Source organism: Macaca mulatta, chromosome 20, assembly GCF_049350105.2.
Source record: "Macaca mulatta isolate MMU2019108-1 chromosome 20, T2T-MMU8v2.0, whole genome shotgun sequence".
NCBI classification, from domain to species: Eukaryota; Metazoa; Chordata; class Mammalia; order Primates; family Cercopithecidae; genus Macaca; species Macaca mulatta.
In genome coordinates this window covers 46,690,505-46,717,637 of record NC_133425.1, presented here as the reverse complement: position 1 = coordinate 46,717,637, position 27,133 = coordinate 46,690,505, and the positions used below count along the sequence as shown (strand labels likewise).

General features: G+C 45.4%; 1 long non-coding RNA gene across 2 annotated transcripts in view; it reads right to left on the bottom strand.

Moving 5' to 3' along the window:
- The window catches only part of LOC144337941 (uncharacterized), an 84,375-nt gene continuing 57,242 nt past the window's right edge, over positions 1-27,133 (bottom strand). For both annotated transcript variants that reach the window (XR_013411597.1, XR_013411596.1), the window contains exons 3-4: positions 2,153-2,567; positions 1-2,037 (exon numbers count right to left, since the gene is read on the bottom strand). This is a non-coding gene — a long non-coding RNA (uncharacterized LOC144337941). The remainder of the gene's footprint in view (positions 2,038-2,152; positions 2,568-27,133) is intronic.

The following is a 27,133-nucleotide window of genomic DNA, read 5'->3' as shown; positions in this document are numbered from 1 at the left end:
TTTTTCTTTTGTATTTTTAAATAATAGGCATTTTCATCTGAATAGCTCGTGAGCAAGTCAGTGGGGACAAGGACAGCAGTTAAAGAGTCTGTGTGTATCCACACTGGAGCAGCAGCCTGGAATAGCCAGAGAACTTGGGCTTTGAACTCAAACTAAACTGGGTGCAAATCTAAGCTCCAACACTTCCCAGCCGTGACTTTGGGCAAGATGTTTGAACTCACTCATTTATTTACTCAGCAAATATCTGTTGAGCCCCTACTATGGCCTGACTAGGTGCTAAGCCCTGGGACTACAGCAGAAATCAGACAGACATGCTCTGTCTTTACTAAGCTTCAACATAGCAAAGAACTAAGCAGTTATCCTATCTGTGTTGTTAAGACAATAACTATTGTAAGAGCCATTGCGAGATCAGAATATATATATGTGTGTATATATACACATATACACACTCACACACACCTCACAGGCCTCCATCAACATGACCCTGTTCTCTTTTGTTTGAGTGAAACAGCTTCTGGGCAGCTTGATGCTTTCTAGATCTTGGCCTCCTGGCTATGTCTGCATATTTTCTTCAACATCTAAGGAGTACTTACTGAGTGTCAATAATCTGCCTGGCACTGTTCCAGGCACTTGGGACACATCAGTGAACAAGACAAAGTCCCCAGGCGCATGGAGGTGCTAGATGGAGCCAAATGATGAATCACTGACATACCAAAGACATAAATTGTGCACTGTCTCAGTTCCCGAGGCCCCACAAGCAGACTCTGAGGTAAGAGCTGGTGCAGGGACATTATCTGGGAGGTCATTCCAGGAAGCACAGGTGAGGAAGAGGGATGGGGAGGCAAGGCAGGGGAGAGAAAGATAATTAAAAACACATTAGTAGCCCAGGCAACATGAGCAAACTCTATCGCTACTAAAAACAAAAAAATTAGCTGGATACAGTGGTGCACCCCTGTAGTCCTAGCTACTTGGGAGACTGAGGTGGGAGGATCACCTGAGCTTGGGAGGCAGAGGTTGTAGTGAGCCAAGATTGCACCACGGCACTCCAGCCTGGGCAACAGAGCAAAACCCTGTCTCAAACAAACAAACAAAAAGCATTAGTGAGCAAAGGGTTAGGGTTAGAGTTAGCCTGTTTTTAAACATCACAGCATCAAATCATACAGGATGCATGTATCTTTGTCCTACTCTTTCTACCTAGTCAACATCATGGCTGTGAGATCCTTCCATGTCCCTGGATTGGTCTGAAGATTGCTCCTTCTCATTGCAGCGCAGTAGTCCACCATGTGACTCTACCATAATTTACTTCCCAGCCCAGGGACTTTGCATTGTTTCTGATTTGGGGCTGTAAGCACCGCTCTGAAGGTCTCTCTTAGTTGAACACATGCTCATTTCTATCTGGTATTTACCCAATGAGGCAGAATAGAGTCTGGAGACAGGGAACCTAATGCTGATTTGTGCTGACTTCCTAGAACTGAATCCAAAGGAAAACCCCAGCTTTCTACACCCAAGTAACAAAAGGATCAGAGGCTACTCCCTTTGCACTGCCTTGCAGATGAAAACTGAAAAGTACCTATAATTGGTCTCCTCCCTCAACCAATCAGACTGGTCGTGGGGCCAAGTCTTCATGTGTAACTTTGCTTCACTTCACCCTCTGATTGGTCACCTTCTGTGACCTTCTGTGACTAATCAGAATGGCTGCAGGCCAAATCTTCTTTTACACAGGGCGTAACCAAGTAACGAATGGGAAACCTCTGGAGGGTAAACTCCACAAAATTCTGTAACCAACGATCTTGAGCCACTTGCTCAAGCCAGCCTCCCACTCTGTGGAGTGAATTTTTGTTCACAGACATCTGTACTTTCATTGCTTCATTGCTTTCTTTGTGCGTTTTGTCCAATTTTTTGTTCAAAACACCAAGAATTTGGATGACAGGTAGTCAAGACCCTCCACTGGTAACACCAGGAGTGGAATTGTTGGGTTGTAGAGTTTGCATAGATTCAGCTTTGGAAAATAATTAGCAGATGTTTTGCAGACCAATTCTGAAAAAAAGAAAATAGTTACAGGTTTGACTGTTTTATACTCAACATGAAAATAGTTTGTAGATAGTCCCATGCGGGGTTAAAAATAAATATTTTTATAGCTGAAATGACTTACTCTATTAAGAAGAAGAATGTCAGTGAGAAAATTGGCCCTCTTGTCGGCCAATATCCAGGCCTTTGGGGAACACCTGAGGAAGCATCTTCCTCATTTGCCACTTTAAATTTAAAACATGCCATAGGGGGACAGCTGGAGGAATGCAAGTGCCTCAAATGCTGTCTCTTATTCCCCTAAAGGGGTGTCTCTGCTTCAATTTCCAGAAATCCACATGTCATCTCCACCATTTTCAGGCTCAGGGAAGATGTTTATTGTTCAGTAGATACCTGTAAGCCTCAAGATTTGGGGAGTAGGGGGATATGGAGCAGTTGTGAGGATGTGAATTCTTGATTCAGACACACCAGGTATTAAAGCTTGAATCCTAGTTTGTGATCTTGGATGAATTATTTCCCCTTTTGGGTTCTGGTTTCTTCATCTGCAAAATGGACAAAATAACAGTTCTTGTCATTGAGAGAGATTATGGAAAGGACAGTCTGAAATGCATGAAAAGGAATTAGCATGGGGCTAGCGCCTAATTCTCAGAAAACATTAACTGCAATCAGCATCATCGCTGTGGTTATTTGTATTTGCTAGCTGTCAGAGTGGGGATGTTCCCAGCTGTGCAGCACCCCAGTGGGCACTGCAGGTTCATTCTCCCCACCTCTTTCTTCCATGAGGCAACTAAGTCATCACTCTCCCCACCCCCAGCTCTCTGCGGTAGCAGAAGAATCCAGGCTACAAGTGCCAGAATCACATCACACTGAGCTTGCTAATCCTTTTTGCCCTCAGATGTGGTTAGCTGGGGAGGGGAAAGGCAAGAGGAGGGAGGTTGGCAAGTTGCAAACCCAGGACAACAAAGCTGAGCTGCCTGAAGCCTGCAGCCAGGAGCAAACGGAAACAAATTAGTTCAATCCCAGAATGTAAACCGGCTTTGACAGAGATGCATGGAAAAGCCATGCAAGGAAAGCCTGCTGCAATTTCTCATCTAGTTAGCAGAGGGATCAATGCCATGGGCACAGGCCCCGTAGACAACACTGCATGCGGCAGCGTGTGCAGGGCCTGGGGCCTGGGACCCCCCTTTGGGGTTCCCAGATGCATCGGGTGCCAAGGTCAGCTTTGGGGGAAGGGGACTTGCCCTCAGATGTTCTAGTCCATGTATTATAGTGCCTGAGAGTCCTGCATGACAGCTTGATTCGGGGATATAGAATTTTAGGACTTGGAGGATATTCTGTCCAGAGATTTTTATATTCTAGAATTCTATGAATGTGCACTGGGGGCTAGGAGGACGCTGTGAAGATAGGGAAACACTGAATAATAGGTGGGCTCCCGGCTTCAAACAGAGCTTTCATATGTTTCGGATTGGGATGAACCACATGAAATTGCCATTTTTATTGGTCAAAAGCAGCTCATGATTGACAATTTCATTTGGTTACATGAGATGCAGGCTGGATTTGATCCTGAGCAAGCCACCAGCTCCAGGAGGATGGGACAATGGGGTGCAAATCACTTCTCCATCTCTGGACCTGAAACAGGACCTGGCATATGCCACAGCTGGAATAGCAAATGAATGAAGCAGGTGTCAATGCGCTCATGGGTTCTTTCTCTATTCATTCATATATTTGTGAACAAGCATTCACTGGTATTAGTATGCATCAGATATTAAATGCTGGGTTACAACAATTAAACTATACTTTATTTAAGTATAGTTAAATTACTTTAACAGCAGACAGACATTGACTTTCCCTGAGGCCATTTATAGTGCAGTGGGTGAGACAGACATTAAACATACAGTGGCCTGAGTGTTAGTTACAATTGTGATAAGTGGTACAAAGGAAAGAGGGCATATAATCATTGAGTGTTGGATGCGGCTTGGATGTTTTGTCCTCTCCAGATCTCATGTTCAAATGTAATCCCCCGTGTTGGAGGTGGGTCTCATGCTAAGTGTCTGGGTCATGGGGACAAATTCCTCATGAATTTGGGTGCTGTCCTCAGATAATGAGTGAGTTCTGGCTCTGAGTTCACACAAGATCTGGTTGTTTAAAAGAGTGTGGCACCTCCCCATCTCTGTCTGGCTCCTCCTCTCACCCTGTGATACTCTGGCTCTCCCTTTGCCTTTCACCATGATTGGAGGCATTCTGAGGCCTCACCAGAAGCAGATGCCAGCACCATGCTTCCTGTACAGACTGCAGAACTGTGAGCCCAAATAAACCACTTTTCTTTATAAATTACCCAGCCTCAGGTGTTCCTTTATAGTAATGCAAGAACAAACTAACATAGCACTCATTAGGTGCAAAGTGCAAGGGTGGCCACTGGGAAGGTTACAGTAATAAGATGCTGCCCAGCTGCCAAGAGAAGAAAGTGTAGTAGGCAGTATTCTGCTCACAAAGATTTGGTGTCTCTCCTTTGGAAGAATTGTTCTTACCTCACCTATTGAGCTCAGGCATGGCCATGTGACTTGTTTTAGCCAATGAAATGTGAGCATGAGTGATTAGTCATTTCCAGGCAGAAGATTCAAGCCTCAGTGTGCCATGCTCTCTTTCCCTGCTGCCACACACTGCTGCTTCTTTAGCAAGGGTCCTGGAATACAGGCCCTGGGAAGCAGAGTCCTCAGCCCTTCCCAATGGGTGCAAAAATCACCTAAGAATTTCAGGTTGTTTGTTTCAGACTGTTTCAGCATAAGCTTGTCTGACTAACAGCAGTCATCCATGCCCTTGCCCTAATCTAATATGAAACCATGTTATAGACTTCCATATTCCTCTCCAGTGTCAAGTACAGTAGCTTCCATGTGGTAAGTACCAGTAAATGATTGTGAATGAACAATGCAGCACAGGTTGTGGTAATTGCCATAAAAGAAGGGCAAATCTGGTGTCCTGAGAGCTCAGAGAAGGGAGAGCTCAGCTTTAAGCTCCAGAATGAGAGCATCTTGAGCACAGACTGACCCTAAATGCTGGGTAAATAACAATGAGTATTATGATCACTGTTACATTCTAGTCCAGTTGTGTTTGGGGAATGGCTTGCAGGTGAGTGAGAGTGGAACACATCATACTGTCCGTGATCTTTCTTTATACTCCAGAGGGCATGAACTCTAGTAGCTATGGCCTTATATTCTTAGAGCCTCACAATCAGAGAAAGGCATGCATCCTTCTCAGCTCAAATTTCTTAAATCCCAGGGAAGACTTCCTATTGGCTCAATTGAAGTCACATGTCTTTTCTTGAACCAATCAATAACTGTGGTCTCTGGGTAAAATCCAATTCAATAGCCCAGCCAAAATTTGGTCCAAAAAGAACAGTATCTGTTCTAGGAAGAACAGAGTCAGAGTCATCGTGAGTCAGGCAGGCTCCCCATTTTTATAAGTTTTATGCAATCATTTATTGAGTACTTACTGCTCTATGGAAGACTTTGTGCTTGGCACTGTGGAGGAATATAGAAGACATAGAAGCAGAAGGGGTATTGGAACTTGAGGAGGCAGAGGCAAGGAAAAAGTAAAGCCCAGACTGAGTCCAGCCCCTACTGCACAGACACTCCCTCTGGGCTGCCCTGCCCTGGAATGTCTCTCCACCAGAAAGCTCTGGTACCCTCCCAGCACAGTCCCCAAAGAGCTAAAAATCAAGGCCACTCACTCCTGAGCCTGACAGCCAAGCTGGATGAGAATGAATGGGGCTCTGTGAGGCATCTTGCAGCCTTCTTGACAATGCTCTGGCCCGTGCACTCTGTTCTCGTGGTTTCTGTCTCCTCTTCTGTGTTTACAGGGTTGGGCAGCTGCTACAGCCCTTGTCTCTTCCCTGGGTGTCTCAGAGTGACAGAGATGAAGAAGTCACTTGGCTCTAGGAAATGTGGCCTGGCTCTGATATGGTTTGGCTTTGTGTCCCCACCTAAACCTCATCTGGAATTGTAATCCCCACGTGTTGAGGGAGGGAGGTGTTTGGATCATGGGGGCAGTTTCCCCCATGCTGTTCTCATGATAGTGAGTTCTCACGAGATCCGATGGTTTTGTAAGTGTATGGAAAACTCCTCCTTTGCTCACTCTTCTCTGTCTTGCTGCCTTGTGAAGGTGACTGCTTCCCCTTCTGCCATGATTATAAGTTTCCTGAGGTCTCCCCAGCCATGCAGAACTGTAAGTCCATTAAAGCTCCTTTGTTTATAAATTACTCAGTCTCAGGTATTTCTTTATAGCAGTGTGAGAATGAACTAATACAGTGTGAGAACTAATACAGTGTAAGAATGAACTAATAACAGTGTGAGAACAAACTACAAGCTCTGTCCACAGTCAGCACTATGCAGTAGGCACTGAAGCGAGACAGAACTAAGTCTAACCAGAATGCTGTCACTCACAAGCTGGCTGGCATGGGATGTTAGAGCAACTGGGAATGTGCTGGGCAGTACGTAGTATTAAAATAGGACTGCAGTGACTAAAACAAATCAGGGTGTATTTTTCATGCCTACAAGAAGTTCAGGTTTAGTGGCTCAACCACCAAAGGGCCACCAACTCTGAAACTCTTTGGGCCTTTTCATTTTGCAAGCTGGCCTCAGTAGTGTGAGGCATTGCATCTGTCAGCAGATGAGCACCGAAGAGGGGTTTAGGGCGGGGCAAAGGCAGTGGGACATGTCTTGTCTGTCTCTTTTTATCATGAGAGCAAAACCCTTCCCAGAAACTTCCAGCAGGCTTAGATCTTATTGGCCAGATCAAAAGAAACAGGGAAAACAGATATTTTGTTTCTCCAGTCTTCATAGTGGAAGACAACAAGTGAAAAAAGTATTGGGAACAACCGTAGGTCAGCCAGTTGTCCGTGTCTGCTCCAGGAAGTTACCTTCTTAGCCCCATGCACTAGTTTCCTAGAGATTCCGGAACAAAAGACTGCAAACTTTGAGTGGCTTAAAAAACAGAAGTTTTTTGCCTCACAGTTCCAGAGGCAAGAAGTCCAAGACTGGTGTTGACAGTGTTGGTTCCTTCTGAGGGCTGAGAGGGAGGATCTGATCCCAGTCCCTGCTTCAGCTTCCCAGGGCTGGCTTGACATCTTTGGCATTCCTTGGCTTGGAGAAGCATCACCCTGCCTCCTGCCTTCATCATCACATGGTGTTCTCCCAGGGTGTGTGTCTGCTTCCACATTTCCCCTCTTCATCAGAACTCCAGTCTTACTGGATTACAGTCCACCCTAATGACCCCACTTCAATTTCATTAGCTCTGTAAAGACCCTGCCTCCAGATAAGGTCACATTCTGCGATACTGGGGGTTAGGATGTCAACATATAAATTTGAGGGGGACACAGTTCAACCCATAATAGTCCCCTTTCTTAATCTATAAAATGAGTACAAGAGTTCCTGCCCCACGCTGGCTGTAAGACTTAAACGGGGTGATCCACATAAGGAACTCCCATCAGTGCTGGCCCAGAGTGAGGACCCAATATACAGCTGCTGTGTGCGGCTCCCGGGGCTCCGCACCTCTAGGGCTGAGGCTAAGGTCAGGGCCAATGAAAGGAAGATGAGGCCTAGAAGGAGAGAGGCCCATCAGTTCCCAGCCCCTAGAGTTTGCCCGTGTCCCCAGTGGGACAGACATGACCTGACAACTGACTAGCTGACCCTCATGATCCAAGATGGCCCCATCCTTGGCTAGTCAGGACAGGGTGGCCTCACATACTTGGTCCCACAGAGCTCCCATTTCCAGGAAAGTAACCTTTAGCAGCTCCAAGGGAAAGGTGGAGGAGTGGGCTCCCCAGCCCTCACTTGGCAATCTCTTCTCTTCTGGGCAGTAATGGAATCCACCTTTTCTTCTGGGGGCCACTTCCAACAAGAGCAGGACGGGCTGCGATCCCAGGTTCCGAGGGGCTGCTGTCTCTTCCCACTTGAGTGTTTTGAGTAAATTACAAGGCTCTTATCAGTGGTGGGGGCTTTATTGTTCTGCCAGGACATCTCCCTTTGTCAAAAACACAATAACTTGTTGTTAAGTGGTACTTTTTTAGGTTTTCCAAGCAGACAGACTAATTGTATCTTTTAATCTGGGTCAAACTGCTCTTGCTTATTACAAATTGGCTCTGAATCCTAAAAAGAGAGGGGAAAATGTGAGGAGCATTTGCAAATAATTTAGAGGCAGAATTACCTTCAGACAAACATTATGTCATATTGGGGAGAAATGCTTACCCAGACCTCAGCCTAGTTATGCTCTGGTTGGCCCAGAGGGAAGCTGAGGGACAGAGAATGTTCCCTGCTACAGATTCTGGCTACTCATGGAGCTTGTGAATGAGGGGAGCCAATTTGGGCATAGAACCAGGCATTACAGCCTGGATAATGATTCCCAGAAGTATCTGTTCCTAATCCTGTAACCTGTAAATATTACCTTATTTGGAAAAAGGGGTATTCATAGATTTTACTGCATTAGGGAGTTTATGCTGGGTTATTTAGGTGAGTCTTAAATGCAATCACAACTGTCCTTATAAGAGAAATATGGAGGGAGATATGACACAGACAAAAGAAGAAGACAGAGCTTAGAGTGATGCAGCCACAAGCCAAGCCTTGCCAGCAGCCACCAGATTCTCCTAGAGCCCCTAGAAAGACTAGGGTCCTGCTGATACCTTAATTTTAGTCTAGTAAAACTGACTCAAGGCCTCTGACCTCCAGAACTATAAGAGAATACATTTTCATTATTTTAAGCAACCAAGTGTGTAGAAATTTGTTACTGCAGCTTTAGGAAACTAATGCACCAGGAGATTCCTGTTGGTGGCTCCACTCTACCCAAAGAGGACTTTCCAAGGCTGAAGAGGCCCCCAAGAGACATGGAAAGTATCACAGAAAAGATTGGCCATTGGCTGGTGGTGTTCTAGCTCCTGTGTTGCCACTTCCTAGTTGTGTAACCCTCTCTGAACCTCAGTTGCTTCATTAGAAAAGCAAGAATAACCAATCTCCTCACTACATTGTTGGAGTATTAAATGACAGGGCACACATAAACCAGAAGATGGCATGTCACCACTGATGATCAGGGAAGGTTACTTTTTTGTTTAATTTTTATTGTTATGCCTCCATTGACTTTCCAGGGGCTATTGTCAGAGTCATCAAGCAGTTTCTTGGGGCACTCTAAACTGTACTCATATCCTGTGAAAACCCTTTAATTTGCCAGGCAGTGCTATTTGTAAACTTCATGAGCTCAGATCATTGAGGGTTAATTTCTCATGACTCAAAACAGTTTGCAGAAAACGTTGATGGCAACGTAAAGCAAAATGGTGCTCAAGCCAGAAAGGTGACATCCATAACAATGAGGCCAAGAGAGATATTTATGTCACCCAATTCACCAAAAAGAACACTATTTTTGAAAAAGGCAATTGAAGAATTAGCCATATCTATGCACCTCTGATAATTGTCCTTGGGTTGAGGCAAGGCTGGCCTTAACTACATTCATGATGTGTTTCCAGGGATACTCCTGGACTACCCACCTTTGAAATAACTTCACTATCAGAACTGTAAATTCCACTGTTAGAGATTTATCCCTTTGGTGAGCTCAAGCAGGGACCAATTGAGAGTCAAGTATCACTAAGAAGCCAGTTCCAGTTATTAATAACTTAATAAATTGCAGTTTGCCATTTAAAACCTTCCAGTGTCTTCCTGATGCTTCAGAAAAAAAACTACATAATTTTCATGGTCTCCACGGCCTCCACAATCTGATCTTCTCCTCCTTGCCCTTGTATGTTTCTTCTAGTTGTTCAAATGTTCTATGATCTCTCTCTCTCCTGCCTCAGGCCTTTACACAGGTTGCTCTATCTGGAGAAGATATTTAAAACATACTGACCTCCTGGGGCTGGGAACTATACAGGGAAGGGGAAGAGTGAACATGAAGATAATGGGACATGGTCTTCACACTCAAGATGCTTGTCTTCAAGTAGGAGTCACAGCTGAAAAGAAACTGAGAACAGTCAGAGCAAGCAGCCCAGATGCGAGACAGCTAAATGCTACAGGTCTTAGGAGAGACCATTTCTCCTAGAGGTGGTGGAGGGGATACAGGAGGCAGCAGAACCTTTGAAGGATGCATCACACTTAGCCATGGGGGGAAGACTGCTGTAGAGAGTAATTTCTAGGGGCAGCTCAGGCAAAGACACTGAGGGGGCAGAATGTGAACATTCAGAGAAGAACAACAGCTGGAACAAACACTGAGCACCAGGAAATTACCCCAGATCACAGCAGTCCCTCATGACCTGACCCTGCCCATCTCCCCATTTCCTCTCACTTACAGTGGCCCAGCCACGTGGGCCTTCCATCTGCGACCCCAGTGAGTTTGTGGTTCCTCAGTTAGGGCCTTGGCTCATCCCTTCACTCTGCCTGGAAGCTTTCTCCCTCATCCCTCCCATGGCTGCCCCCTTCTCACCCTCTCCATCTCAATCACTCCCCATTGAGGCTTTTGCTACCATCCCATCCAAAGTGTGTCCATGCTATTTTGCTCACTCAGTGCCCCTTTCTTGGTACTTCCTGACATGTAGCACAATTTGAGATTGTATTTTTCTTTGTAGATGATCTAATTAATGTCTGTCTCCCCGCTTATATCATGAGCTCTGAGAGGCTAGAAAAGGGTTTGTTTGTCCAGTACTTGAGGAAGCTTGGGAGAGTGGGCACCCAGTGGAAATTCATCAAATTAGTTGGTGTGTATGCATGATTGTGTGTGCACATGTGTGCATGTGTGTGTTTGTGTTATGGCTAAAGACTAAGATGGGTTAATGTACAACATAGATTTTAAAATTATCAAATTAATTAATTGTGCTCTTGTATACTTTAACTCTGAAAGTTAATTATTTGTCTGCTGAAGGCCTGCTGCCTTGGTCAGAGATGTGAGCACAGGGGAAGATACAGTAAATGGTGGCATCCCAGTTTGCAATGAGAAGCATAGAATTCAAGCACATTTATGAAATACAGACATCACTTAGCACAGATCTGGAACCAGGCATAACTCCTTCAGGTGACAATTGGTCTCAAGCATAGACCAGAATGGAGTTATAGAAATACAAGCCAGTAGCCTGTAATCCCAGCTCTTTGGGAGGCCAAGGCGGGCAGATGACTTGAGGTCAGGAGTTCGAGAACAGCCTGGCCAATATGGGAAACCCTATCTCTGATAAAAAAAAAATACAAAAATTAGCCATGTGTGGTGACACACGCCTGTATTCCCCACTACTCGGGAGACTGAGGCAGGAGAATTGCTTGAACCTGGGAGGTCAAGGCTGCAGTGACCCGAGATTGCACCAGCTCATTCCAGCCTGGGCAACAGAGCAGCACTGTCTCAAAAACAAAACAAAAACAAACCAGTAATTTCTAGACAGATTTTTCTCCTGTGAACTGTCTGCCAGCAGCCATTTACCTGGCAAACTCTGGATCTAGAATTCTCCTTCTTGGGAATTCATGATTATACAACTCTGACGTTGGCTGGCTGACGTTGACTCTGAACCCTCCAAAAGGAAACTTTTCTAAGAAAATGAACAAAAATGAAATATCAAGGAAGCAGGTCAAATTATTTAGGAAACAGAAGTGGCCTATACCAACATAGAGGAATCTATTTACATACAAACAATATATTAATTATAAAGCATTCTTTACTATTCTTTGAAGCAGGGGACTCCAAAGGATGTTCCCTCTATATAATGCGGTGGCCTTATTAGAGTTTCTGTGTTGAAAGGCAACACAACTGCCTCTCCAGTACATTAGAGTGAAAGAAAGGGAGGGAAGAAAGTGAAGGAAAGGATGGAAGAAAGAAGAAGACAGGGAAGAAGGAAGGAAGAAAGAGGGAAAGAAGGAGGGAAGGAGGGAAAAAGGGAGAGAAGGAAGGAAGGAAGGAAGGAAGGAAGGAAGGAAGGAAGGAAGGAAGGAAGGAAGGAAGGAAGGAAGGAAGGGAGGGAGGGAGGGAGGGAGGGAAGGAGGGAGGGAGGGAAGGAGGGAGGAAGGGAAGAAGGGGGAAGGAAGGAAGGCAAAGAGAGAGGGAGGGAGGGAAAGAAAGAAGGAGAGAAGGAGGGATGGAAGGAGAAAAGAAAGAAGGGAGAGAGGGAAGAAGGGGAGGACTTGCAGCTGCCATTTGCCCAGTGCTTAGTGTGCCAGGCATTTGTGCTAAATGTTGGACATACTTCATCTTTTAATCTGCCAGCCACCCTCTGAGATAAGTATTTATTATTATTTCCATTTTGCAGATTCACTGAGCTGAGGTTTGGAGCAGTAAAGCTACCTATTCAAAGTGGCAAGACCACATGTGCAGGGTATAAAATCCAAGTCATAGCTGAATGGACCAGCGCATTCCTCCTCCATCACAATCAGACCACATCACTTCCAGATCTTATCGCCCTGAATTTCCTTCACGCAGAGGATCCTTCCACAGAATAATGCAAGCACAGAAGGCTTAATCCTTCTCTGTGTGTGCATGTGTGCATGTGCTCATGTGTGCACTATGAAATCACTTTAAAATGTTATATAAACCATAATGAGGTACCTCATTTCCAAAGAGATCAGTTGGCAAACATTTTAAAAGTTTGACAAGTCAATCCTGGTGAGGTAGTGGAGCACTGAGAACTTTCTTACCCCTCTGGTGCAGGTATAAACTGCTAAAAATCATTCAAGAATGCAACTTGCTGATGTCTAGAAAAGCTGAACCATGTGACTCCCATGACCCAGCATTTCCTCACCCACCTGTATAGACAGGAATTTTATACATTTGCATAAAGAGTCACATGGAAGAATATTCATTGCTATAGTGCATGAAATCTAACAAAATTAAACTTACTAGATTTGGAAAGATACCACGTATCGGTTAACAGGAAAATGGATAAATAAAGGGAGATCATCATGCTGTGACAGTTTGGCTGGAAGTTAAACGAAACTAGAACCCCGGAACTCCTGTCAACAACATGGAGAACTATCAAATCAATACTGAAAAAAAAATAGCTGGGCGTGGTGGCTCATGCTGGTAATCCCAGCACTTCAGGAGGCCAAGGTGGGCAGATCAAGAGGTCAGGAGTTCGAGACCAGCCTGGCCACCATGGTGAAACCCCGTCTCTACTAAAAATACAAAAATTAGCTGGGTGTGGTGGTGCACGCCTGTAATCCCAGCTACTCAGGAGGCTGAGGCAGGAGAACTGCTTGAACCTGGACCCGGGAGGTGGAGGTTGCAGTGACCCGAGATCACGCCACTACACTCCAGCCTGGGCAACAAGAGTGAAACCCTGTCTCAAAAAAAAAAGAAAGAAAAAAGGCTGCCAGAGACAACCAACAGTGTGATCACATTGATTCTCTAAAAGTGTAAAAGCCCATGGACACATACAAATGAAATAAAATTTAAAATCATATATGGGAAAATTTAGGACAGCAGTTACCACTGAGGGAGAGAAGGAAGAGAATTGTATGGTGAAAAGGCTTCAACTGTGTTTGCAATGTTTTCATTCCTAAGCCGAGCGATGGATATGTTAATGTTTATGAAATATTCTCTATAAGTTTTTTTGTATGCCTGAAATACTTCAACATCATGCAATTTTAAAAGAGGGGGAGGAAGACTAAGTGTGTTGCTTTCTATAAGAAATGCTATATAGCAGGGGTATAGCAGGGCTGAGAAGCCGCCAGACTGTTTGCTAACCTAGATAAAGCTTCTAATTTCTCCTGGCCTGGTTGGAGGTGCCTTGCCCTTGGCGGGTGGTCCAGCCCGTGATACAGCTGCACACAGCAATGCCTGTAAGCCGCAAGCATGGTAAACCTCCCAGGATGCCACCTCCAGCCTGCTGCAACACAGAGCACGTTCCCTGGGAAGCCATGTTTCCTCCAGGTGAAGGATGGGATCACTCCATCTCTGTCACCTGCACAGAGAAGGAAGTGCTATAGAGAGACAGATTAGATCATCTATTATCAAGTAGGCATAAGACCGACCGAGGAGGCACCTGCCCCTCGCCAGATGTTCTATTCATTATCAGAGTCATGGGGAGGGTGGGCCTTGATTCTTCCTCTCTGTCCCCCCAGTCCAGACTCTCAAGGGAAGAATCAGACAGGAGACTGGATCATGGACCAGCTCCCTCAAAACTGGCCTGATGATGGGATGGGGTGGGGTGAGAGGTGCATCGCAGGCAGCACAGAGCACATTACTCCTGGGCTGTGAAAATACTCAAGAAGAGAATATAATATTTTGGAAGGTTCTTGTGTTCAGGCCAGTGGCAAAGCATGATGAATGTCTCCCCTGGGACACTTAAAAGCCCAGCCAATACTACCGTCGTTGTCATCATCATCATCGTCATCAAATGCTTACTCTGAGCCGGAAACCCTGCTAAGAGTTTCACCTTCATTTTCTTATGGACTCATGGCAAGGTCTGTACAAGGAAAGAATTATCCACATCCCCAGGTGACAGCAGAGGAAACAGGCAGGGAGAGGTAAGTAACCAACTGAGCTCCACCAAAGTGAACTGCCACAAACAGACCATCTCCTCTACCTCACCATTGACCTGTCAATGACCTCACCCAGGCATCCGCTCCACAGGTGGGGAGGTAGGCAGGGTCCCTGTGCTTCCTTATATCCCGGAAGCACTCTGGGCAGAAATGGCACACCCAGCACCTAGCATCCAGCACCCAGCACCCAATACAGCCATCTCTGACCAGCCAAGGCCCAGAGGTCTGGGCTTTAAGAGCATTAAAATTTCTAAAACGGGCACCTGGGAGCATTACATGACTTTCCTCAAAACCCAAAAGGTTCTTCATGACTTTATGAATCTTCAGAGATGAGGATGAGCATGGCTGTTAGGTCTCCCACCAGGCGGCTAGCAAGACCTAACCCCGAGCCCCATCCCTGGTCATTAGGGATATTCTCATCACCTATCCACTCCTAATTGCTGGCTCTTGGAAACAAACAACACAGAGTGACTAACTCCACCAGCACCACCACCATATCACCACTACCACCCAAAGCCCGCCGCCTTCCAAATCTACGGGCACATCACCATCTGATCTGGAAACCTCTTCCTATAACTCTGATGTTCTGTTTCAATGAGTCTGAGCCCAGAACCAGACACTCTATAAAATACCCCGAGATTATTCTGATGGTCTTACAGATTTAGTACACACAGACTTAAGCTATAGAAAGTTCTAACGGTGAAATCAGAGAATTCCATCTTATAGTAGGAGCAGGAGGAGATGGAGATTTCAGCTTTTCTGGCAGAGAACACAAAACTTAACTCCCTACCCCACCTGGAAACATTGGTTAGCGATTAGGTCACACAGGGAGAAATTATTCTTTAGAGTTTCACAAGCCAAGGATCTATATCAGCTCCACTCTGGCCCTCAGACACCCTCCCTCCTTTTCCCTAAAATTATCCCATCTGCAGCCAGGCTCATTTTCAAAGTCATGTTCACTTGTCTTGACCACAGGATGCCCAGGCAGATTACATGTTCTAGGTCCAAGGGAGGTGTATTAGTTCAGGCTACCATAACAAATACCACAGATTGGGTGGCTTAAACCACAGAATTTCTTCCTCACAGTTCTGGAGGCTGGAAGTCCAAGATCAAGGTGTCGGGTCAGGAGTTCGAGACCAGCCTGGCCAACATGGGGAGATCCCATCTCTACTAAAAATACAAAAATTTGCCGAGCTTGGTGGCAGGTGCTTATAATCCTAGCTACTCGGGAGGCTGGGGCAGGAGAATCGCTTGAATCTGGGAGCTGGAGGTTGCAGTGAGCCAAGATCAAGCCACTGCACTCCAGCCTGGGCGACAGAGTGAGACTCTGTTTCAAAAAAAAAAAAAAAAGGTGTTGGCAAAGTTGGTTTCTTCTGAGGCCTCTCTCCTTGGCTTATAGCTGGTCATCTGCTCCCTGCGTCCCCACATGGTCTTTCCTTTGTGTGGGTCTGTGTCCTAATCTTCTCTTCCAAGGACACCAGTGAGATTGGATTAGAGCCCACCATTGTGTTATCTCAATAACTTCTTTAAAGGCCCTATCTACAAATACAGTCACATTCTACAGTACTGGGGTTAGGGCTTCAAAATGTGCACTGAGGGGCACAATTCAGCCCGTAACAGGAAGGAAAACAGCTTTCACAGAAATGCAGGGAGCTCGTATGCCATGGATGATTCTCGCACCCACTGGGATCTTCCACCTGGATTTACATCCCCTCTCATTCCTCTCTGCTCCCCACAAACTCTAACATTTTATATTAACCCATGATACTATATTTCATTTTTTTTTTCTTTTGAGATGGAGTCTCACTTTCTCGTCCAGGCTGGAGTGCAGTGGTGCGATCTCGGCTCACTGCAACCCCCTGAGTTCAAGCGATTCTCCTGCCCGAGCCTCCGGAGTAGCTGGGATTACAGGTGTCTGCCACTGTGCCTGGCTAATTTTTGTATTTTTAGTAGAGACGGGGTTTCACCATCTTGGCCAGGCTAGTCTTGAACTCCTCACCTTGTGATCCACCCACCTTGGCCTCCCAAAGTGCTAGGACTACAGACCTGAGCCACCACGCATGGCCTATATTTTCTCTTTACAGCAGGAATTACGGAAAATTTAAAGCATCATTTCAAGTGCAGGAGATGAGCCCTGGAAAATATTGTCATCATGCCCAACACTGGCATGCATTCTCTTCTCTCTGGTTGGGTTCCTCTGTGCTCGTTAATTAGTTCACCGAATAGCAGCCATCAGTCACTGGCAGACTCTTCTCTAAAACTCTATTCGATTTTCTTGAATTATCACCTGAGACAGGGTAAACAGGAGACGCGTGAAATATCCTGGAATTCCAAATTGATAGAGAGGTGTCCTGCCAGGCACTGGCACCCATCAAACTGAATGACTCCGAATTTACGAAGACAGGATGGAGGCTGGAGAAGACGAGAAGAGATAAGGACAGGGTAGAGCTGAGGGAGTCCCCGGGTTTGTAAGCCCAGCCCAGTTCATCACAACTGGAAAGACAACAGCAGCCTGGACCTCAGCCTCACTGAACCCCAGATCCCCAGATCAGCTCTGGGGAGAGGATGTTTGCAGGTGGTGTCCATTACCCTAGATAGAGAAAAAAGCCAAGAAGGCCCTTCTGACTGATAGTGTTGACCTGCCTTCAGCAAACAGTCTCCAAACATCAACAACATGGCATCAGGAGGTGGTTTTGGTAAACTGACTGCTTGAAAAAAAGAGTAATTATTTTATTTTATTTTTCAGCTTTTATTTTGGCTTCAAGGGTACATGTGCAGGTTTGTTACACGGGTAGATTGCATGACACTGAGGTTTGAGGTATGAATGATTCTGCAACCCACATAGTGAACATAGTACCCAATAAGTAGTTTTTCAGCACACACCCACCTCTCCCTTTTCTAGTAGGCCCTGCTATCTGTTGTTGCCATCTTTATGTCCATGTGTACTCAATGTCTAGCTCTCACTTATAAGTGAGAACATTCAGTATTTGGTTTTCTGTTACTGCATTAATTTGCTTAGTATAATGGCCTCCAGCTGCATCCATGTTGCTGCAAAGAACATGATTTTTTTCATTTTTATGGCTAAATAGTATTCCATGGTGTATATACATATATCACATTTTCATTATCCAGTCCATTATTGATGGGCACTTAGGTTGATTCCATGTCTTTGCTATTGAAGAGTCATTATTTTAAAAAACATTTGCCAAATCCTTGTGGACATTGCCCAAAGTGTATTTTTCCCAGCATTCCTCCTGTCTTGGGCCAAAGCCTCTTCTTGACCAGAAGGCAGATAATGACTAGAGGTAGATCTTGACATTGAGATCCAGAAATGGTCCCATTGGCTCAACAGAATCTGTTCTTTGGGAAAAGGTTACTCCAGGTGAGGGAGTTTTGAGGATGCCTGGGCTTACTCCAGGTGCCAACATGCAGTCAGCCCTGTCCCCAGAGCTCTGTCTCCAGTCTCCGCCTATTCCCCCTATGCTTGTTCTGCTCTTCCAAGCCCTTGAACCCTGCCCGGCCTGGATATATTCCCCCACTCCCCACTGTCAATGACCTCTTGCCTTAAGAGTGTGTCTAAAATGTTAACACTATATGGATCAAAGAAATGCACACTGAGGCTTCTGGAAGCCAGATATGTATAAGCTCTTCAGAAGCAATTTGGAAATGGCTGAACTGAGACTGGCCCGCTCGCCACTTGCAGGAGCGGGAGGTCTCATTAGGCTGGACTTTCTCTCCCTTCCGGGAGCCTGCTGTTCAGAGACCAGCAGTCGATCACTCGGGGGCAGGGAAAGAGGGGGATGAAATCTACAGCTTTAGGAAAATGGAGCTGAAAACATTTAACTTTGAATCATAAACAGAAGCAAGAAATTAGAGAGAGGTCAGGGAACAGGAAATCAAGAGAGGAGAGGTCCATTCCCAGGAAATAAGATTTGGTTGGGCAATGACATTCAGCAGCCTTTTGTGGAGATACTGATCACTGGGGCAGGGCTGGCTGCTGCACCACTGTCAGAGGAGTCTGACCCAGAGGGGATATCCTGACTGCTGCCCTTCACTGAATTCTCTAATTGTGCCCAGAAGCTCAGCCCTAGGCATAAATATTTTATGTCTGAGAAAGGGACAAAGAGCTCAGTTGGAAGTGGGCATCCTCTTCCAACCCAAAAAGGAATGCATGGTGCAGGTTCTAGTGGGACTTTCAAAGACAGGGTATATTTCTAGCATTTCTCCAGATGCTAACCGATTTATACCTTTGGGCAATTGCATAAATTCCCTGGCAATACAAGTCTATAGCTGTTCTGAGGGCCCTGAGTCAAGTGTTTTGTAGGGGCTAGAAAGGCAGAGATGAATAAAACATGGCTCTAGAGCCACCCAGAGTAATGGGAGAAACAGATACATTGACCACAAAGCATAATATTAAGCAAGGCAGTTGGTGATGAATTGGTCTACATCAGTATGACATAAAAATAAGTTGGACAGAGTAGGCGCCGTAGCTCATGCTTGTAGTCCCAGAACTTTGGGAGGCCAAGGCAGGCAGATCACTGGAACCCAGGAGTTTGAGATTGGCCTGGGCAACATGGCAAAACCCCGTCTCTAGAAAAACACAAATTTGCCAGGCATGGTATATGTCTGTGGTCCCAGCTACTCAGGAGGCTGAGGTGGGAGAATCACTTTAGCCCAGGAGGCAGAGGTTGCAGTGAGCTGAGATCCCAACACTGCACTGCATCTTGGTGACAGAGTGAGACTCTGCTTCAAAAAAAAGAAAAGGAAGAGGAAGGAAGGAAGGAAGGAAGGAAGGAAGGAAGGAAGGAAGGAAGGAAGGAAGGAAGGAAGGAAGGAAGGAAGGAAGGAAGGAAGGAAAAGGGAAAAGGAAAGGGAAAGAGAAAGGTCAGAAAGACCCAGAATGCAACTCCAGACTTCCTCATCCCACTTGATGGTCCTTGAACAAGTTATATCGTTCCCTGGAAATTCCATTTCCCGGATCTAAGAAGTAGAGCCCTCATTTCTATGAAGATCCACAAGGCAAGGAGTGGGGCAGTGCGGCTCACAGGGAAAGAAAGGCCCAGGGCACTGTTCTGAAGCCGCCTGAGGGTATGCACCTTGGGTGGATTTCTAGAATCCCTATTGAGATTTGCACCATCTAAGTAAAATGAATCTGAAGAGGTCATCTGGAGATAAAACTATCCCTATGTTTGGCCCAAGGTCAGTGCTGAACAAATGGGAAAGTAAGCAAGAGAATGAATGGGGTAAATAGCAGAAGTGATTCAGGACTGACTCATCTCTCAGCAAAATCTCCAGTTGAACCCCTGAGAATAAAGGAGATTTTATTTATTTATTTGTTTGTTTGTTTAACAAACATATGGCACTTAATTTGTGCCAGGCATTATTCTCAGTGCTTCACCTAAAAAAAACAGTTTAATATTCACTATAATCGAAGGAGGTATTAATATTATCTCCATTTTACAGATAAGAAACCTAAACAGAGAGGTTTAGTACCTTGGACAATGTCACACAGCTAAAAAGTAGCCAAGACAGTTTTTGAATGCAGGCATTGTGGCTCTGGGAATCCACATTGCTTCTCTATTAAGGAGGCTAAAAGGTCATCTGAAGCCTCAAGGAGCCTGGTACCAGTCACACCCATCTACAGCAGTCAGCTCAGGTGGGAAGCTGCTAAGGTGGCGTTCAAAGCCCAGGTGTGGTCCTCAGCCTCTGCCTTGATTCAAGAAGCCCAGTTTAAGGGCCTCCCCATCCACCCCCCAGGATATTATCAGGTACCCCCAAGCCCAGAGGCCTCAATTCTTCTACCCAGATCTGTGAAGTGTCCTTGGGTCTGTGGTGGCACTGGCCACCCCGGGTCCTCCTAGAAAGGGTCCCTGTCACGCTCCTCCAGTGGCCAAGGTCTGTCCTTGTGCCAAATGCAGCTGATCCGTAGTAGCTGCCTGCAATATTGAATGGAAAAGAACTTGGGGTCACATCTGGGCTCACCAGGAAAGACACGGTGGTCCATCAGTGATGTCCCCAAGGGCGTAGGAAACAGGTTATCGGCCACTGGCCTAGCATCTCACTCAACCCTATGGCTGATGCTCACAGCCCTCTGCCCAAGCTGGGCTGGGTGTTTTCTTCCTGTAACCTTCAGGCTGTTCTGCTACTACCTCAGTTAGGACTCTTCTGATTGCAAGTGTCAGAAATCCAGCTCTACCTGAACATGCAAAAAAGGAGAAATAACTTACTTAACTGAATTTTGCAGGGGCAGATTTCTCAACCTTTCCATCTCTCATGTATGCTTTCTTCTGGAACAACTTCATTCTCATGCAGATTCCCCTCTCAGGATGGCAAATATGGCAAAAATGGCTACCAGGACTGACAAGCTGGTCTTTCAGCTATAGTTTCAAGGGAAGCTCCAGAATTGAGTCTCATTGGCTTAAGTTGGATCACATGACCTCCCCTAAGCCAATCATTGTGGCCAGGGGATGTTCCAGTGGGCCAGGCCTGCGTCCCAGGTTGGCCCCTGTAATGAAATGGGGAGATGGGAATGGAGATTAATCTCACTCGCCATCTAGCAACCTATGGTGGAAAAGGGCTGGCTCTCTAAAGGAAACTTGGGATGCTTTTCTCAGCATTTTAAACACCTTAAAACTGCGTTTTAAGAAGGTTTTTCTGGGAAAAACGTTTACGGGATGGATTAGAGCATTGACTATGTACTATGCCAACGAGCTGGTCTTGGCTCCTGTTCCCTGGTTTGTGTTTATAGACTTCAGTCCTGGGAAGATGGATTCTTTCCTGACTGTCTTGATCATTCACATCAGAAGAGTTCTGTTCCTTGGGATTTTATTTTTTAATTATGGGAAATTTTCAGATATAATCAAAAGTGTTGAAAATAATCCGTGTCTGTTCCTCAGCTTCAACAATGATTAACTCAGGGCCAATTTTGTTTCATCTATAGCCCCGCCCATCCCCACCCCACCCTGGATTACTTTGAAGCTAATCCAGACATCGTATGTCTTTAAGATGCTCAGATTGCAAGGTCCTACAAGAGCTAGAGATTCCATTCTCCCTGAGAAGAAAGGAATCTGGCCTGTTATTATACGTCACTTAGCAGAGGAGAGTCTTGCCTTTCCTCCTCCACAAACATGGCCCAACTCTCCTTACTTGATGTTATACTTTGAATCTTTATGAGTGGAAAATTGCACTCTGTTTATTCTTGTCTGGAAGTGATCAGCTGGAGTGATTGCAATGTTATCTCCCTGGGCATCCCCATTGTCCTCATCCTGCTGTTGTCCCCGACCCCATTTCATTTCAACCCACTTTGCCTGTAGCCTTGTTTTACGACCTGCTCCCTGCCTCCTGTTACCTGATTTCTAGGGTCCCTTTCCCCATTTTCCTAGCGGTCTAACATATACATGGCCCAGAGAACAACAATAGCCTGAAAAAACTCTATTTCCCATTTTATAATCCCAACACAGAGCGATCTGTCTCCCCTGCACCTTAACAGCCTACAAATGGCTGCAGATACACGCATCAAAGAGCCATTCGGCTGCTCACGTGAACAGACTTCCCTTGCGCTTCCAAACATTATGTTATCTCTGCCACAGCAATACTCCTTGAATAGCTAATAAATGCAAAAGAAAGTTTGGGAGGAAAAAAAAAGTTACAGAAAAATTATTATTATTACTTAAAGAGCCACAGAAAGATAGCAAGGTTCTTCTAAAGTTACAACACCATCGTTAGCAGCTGCAGGGTACATGAAAGCCAGGGGCCGGGGGAGGGAAGATAGGGCATATTTCAAAGCTGACTGCTGCAGTAACAAAACGCGAAGGGGGTGTTGTGTGGAATACGCCAAGTGTTTGAAGTGGACAAGGTTTCTAGCATGTTGCCTTGATGCCTGTACATACTTAATAACAGATGTTTGGTCTCTCTAGGCAGATAATTGTCCTTCTGTAAGGTTGACTTGACCTGCCTGAACGGTCCAGCTTTGAGCGCTGCAGCAGTAACAAATGATCCTAGCTTCTCTCTTTTTTACTAGGGGAGATGCTCAGCCACGCTTCCTTTTAAGCACATAATTACTCGGCAGCAACTGAAGGCCATACATTCCCCTCTCCTAATGGCCATGGAGCCATTCGGTCATAATTTATGGGGACAGGGTTCAAAGTTTTAATAATATTTGGATAATATCATTGCCCACACGTCGGGGGCGTCGTGATGAATAGAAGGAGAGTGGGCTTATTTCGATTCCATGCATGACAGTGAGGACGTTAACGACTGGGTGCCCGGCGTGGCCTTTATGGAAACTGCCACCAGGCCATCAGCTCATGAATTATAGATCTGGGCATGAAGGATCACATAGGGACGTTGTTCACGAGGAACTGTCCTGTTAGTGCCTCCTCCTTATGCAGATAAATGAATTGCAGGGAATACCAAAACGGCGTAAATAAGCCCTTAGTGGATAACATATTAGAACATCAACATAAAAAACCCAGTGCTGGGGCCTGCTTGGGGATATTTATGTTTATACTCTCTGCTCAAGTGGCTCCCTGATTTTTTGGCTTCTTACTGCTCACCTCATAATTCCAACCTCCTAACGGCACCTCTGGGCATGTTTCTCGGATGCTCTGTGGTGCCTGTTGACATTTGTACACAAGTTTGCTCAGGGAAGTGCTTTTGGGTGGGCAGATGGGTAAAGACTCATTAAATTCAAAACAGACCTAGTTAGCATTGTCTTAGTGACATGGTGGGGTGTCCCTAAAACGGAGGCCAGACACTGGCAGGTGCTAGTGGAAAAAGAAGGGGCAACTATGTCCCCAAAAGTAGAAAGAAGGGAGACGTTCTCAGCCAGAAACCAGATAGAAAAGAGCCTTGGAGAATATCGAGTTCAACCACACTACTCCCAAAAAGCAGGTGGCAAAATTGAGGTTCAGAGGAGAGCAGGGACTCCCCCTAAATTATAAAACTTTGTTGCCAAGCCAAGATTCCTGACTCCCAAGTGTGGCCCCAGGCTGCCTTATCTGGCCTGAGTTTTCTCTCCCCAAAATGTAAACATTCAACACCAGCCCCAAATGATAGTGTTAAGACTAAAACAATGTTTGCCAACTTCCTCCTGTTAATCTAGACTGACTCACTCTGAACTTTGACAAGGTTCGCGTGCCGTGAGCAATCGTTGAACTTACACACTCGATATCCATTTAATCTGAAGGATTTATTTGGAAAGAACAGCAATTATAGCTGCACCTCAGAATAACTAGGAAACGGCGCATTTAAATCTCTTTAAATAGCTTGCAGGAGTTCTAAATAGCTCCCCCACGCCCAGGTTCTGATCTGGAGTTCTCATTTGCCTGGGCCTGTTTACAGAGCCCAGGAGTGGTTTGGAGCAGGTTTCAAACATGGAGGTTTGTTTCTCTACTGGGAGGCGCTTTATGTAGGGGGTTTTCTGTTTTCTGACACATCTAGGGATGTGTTCTTTTTTTATCTTGCCAGGAGAAAGAAGGTAACCATGTTCTGCTGAATAAAGGCCAAGAACATTTACCCAGTTATAATTTTTTTAATAATCATACAAAAAATTAACTTTTGGGGATCACAGCTTTATGAAATTTAAGACATATATAGAACCATTTAACTACCATCACAATCAGGATACAGAACAATTCCATCACCTCCAAATCTCCCATTAAAAAGTAAAATCCCAGCCAGGGATGGGAGCTCATGCCTGTCATCCTAACATTTTGGGAGGCTGAGGTGGGAGGATTGCTTGAGCCCAGGAGTTCGAGACCAGTATGGGCAACAAAGCAAGACCCCCATGTCTACAAAAATGAAATATTTAGCCAGGCATGGTGGTGCACACCTGTAATTCCAACTACTCAAGAGGCTGAGGTGGGAGGATGGCTTGAGCTCAGGACTTTGAGGCTGCAGTGGATGATGATCACACCACTGCACTCCAGCCTGGGCGACAGAGAGACCCTGTCCACTCCCAAAAAAAGTCAAACCTTCCCTTGATTCCTAACCCCTAATCCCCACTGATCTGTTCTCCATCACAATAACTCTGTTTTTTGGGAGTGTTGTATAAATGGGTTTATACAGTATGTCACCTTTTGAGACTGGCTTCTTTCACTCAGCATAGTGCCTTCGAGATCCATTCAAGCCCTTGTCTGTATCTACAGTTCAGTCCTCTTTGTTGCTGAGTCATATTCCATCCCAGAGCTCAGACCTCGAGTCAGGCATCACCAGGCACTTACGGGATGAGGACAGTGGCTAATGGCTGTGATTGTGCTGTGTGTACCACACTCTGTCCTGGTGTTTTACTGTACTAACTCATGTAACCTCTCAACAACCTAGTGGGGTGACTACTAGCATTTTATCCATTTTGCATTAGGAAATTAAACCATAAAGAGGCTACATAACTTGCCCAAGGTCACACAACTGGTAAGTCAGGAACCACCTGTAAGGTTAGAACCTGCCAACCCTTGTGCTTCTTCATGGGACATCCTAATTATAAATATCTCTGGAAGGGAGAGGAGAAATGCCAATCCCCAGGGAGGTGTAAATGGCTGACAACACCGCCTTGCCGAGAGCAGGCTGTGCCAGGGTTTGAGAAGGACAGCTGACATGATCAGGAGGAAAAGAAGGAAAGGGGCCCTGGGATCCCACTACCACATGCCACAGAGTGTGCACCCAGATACTCACACACACCCCAACGGGAAAGGGAGGGAAGCAGGGGAAGGCAGCACTTCACATAAATGTAGTGGCTAACAAATAGGAAACATCCTGGCCTCTGCCCATCCTACTAAGTCTCAGGGGTTGAGAAAAGAACCAGATCTGAGAATTTCAAATTAATTGCCATGAATCCTGGAACTGTCAATCTCAGGCTTTCAACAGCACGGTCATCAGCTGTCTTACCTAGTCTCCTTTGAAGCCTGAGATGTGGCTGCTGTCCTTGGAATCATAACAACCTAAAACATAAATGTGGAATTCCAGGAGTGATTTCACCCAGCATTGAGCCTGTGGGGAAACTGAGGCCTAGCAAGAGAATGGACTTGGCCAAAGGCACATAGCAAATCAGTAGCAGATCCGGAACTGTAACCCAGATCCCTTCCTCCATATATCCACCCATTCATTCATTCAACAACTGAATGTACCATGTGCCAAGCACTTTTCTGGAAGCTGGAGACAAAGGGTGATGAAGACATAGTACTTGCCTTCATGGAGTTATAGTTTTGGCAGGAGAAAGATATTAAACAAATGATCACAAGCAAATAGATAATTTAAAGTCATAGGGAAGATTTTAAAATTTTCTCAAGACCCCTAGCAAGTATGTTTCCAACTCACCTCAGCTGCTTCTATTTCCTAAATCAACAAGATGAAGTTTCCTGTAGCAGTAAAAGCCTCCATGTGCCCTCTCAATAAGATCGTGCAAAAAGGTAGTTATGTCGTTCTATAATATTTTAATCACAGGTGTTGAATGTTGGCTCCCCAAATACCACTAACAGTCTGTTGGTAAAGCAAAGCTGAATTGATTGGTCACTGCAATGAGGGAGAACACCACCTCAAAAGAGCTTTGGCAGTACTATGGTTTGGATGTTTGATGCCTCCAAACCTCACGGCAAAGTATGATCCTCACTGTGGGAGGTGTGGACTAATAGGAAGTGTTTGGGTCGTGGGGTGGATCCTTCCTAAACGGCTTCGTTCGCTTGTTGCAGCAAGAGTGAGTTCTCACTCTATTAGTTCCTGCAAGAACTTGTTAAAAAGAGCCTGGCATCTTCCCTCCTCCTCCCTATTTCTTTTGCTTCCTCTCTCGCCGTGTGATCTCGGCACATGCCAGCTCCCATTTACCTTCCACCGGAAGTAGAAACAGCCTGAGGTCCCCACCAGAAGAAGATGCTGGCACTGTGTTTCCTGTACAGCCTACAGAAGTGTGAGCCAGATAAATCTCTTTCCTTTGTAAATTACCCAGCCTCAGGTATTTCTTTACAGCAATGCAAACAGACTAAGACAGGCAGCATCTTAAATGGGGAAGGGCAAGGTTATTTGTACTGAGATTCTCTAGTCTGGTTTAAAGAGTATTTTCAAAGGGAGGAGGCATTGGTTAGAATCAGGTAAGTACCATGTTATGATAGGTTAGAATTGGCAGAAACAGTAAAGTGAGGGTTTCGAGGGGGATGCTTCAAAGAGTCTTAGAGGGTAAAGCATTGAATGCTTTATATTGGAGAATTGATGGTTTTTTCAGGATATTCCGGTAATTAACTATAAAATTAGTTGACTAGGCAAGAATATTGCTAATAAAAACAAAGGGATAGTAAAATCATGTTATTATAAAAGTAAGCCATGTGGGGTAGATGACTTAGGTTCCCATAGAAATGATGCCTGTTCATCCTAAGCTAGCCAAGAGAAGCAATCATAGTAATAACATCTACCACTCTACGCCAATCAGCAAATGTTAGGAAGACATGAGGAAACCTATTCTACAGCTGCTGACTCTGAAGTGGAGAGGGGCCAAAATGTTTAGCCCAAGACCTCAACTTTGAAGCAGGAAAATCAGGATTAGAATGCAGGTCTGTCCTTCTCTGTCTCTGCTCTATTGCCACCCAGCCAAAAGGACAAAAACAAAAACAAAAACAAAAACAAAACAAGAAGAAAAA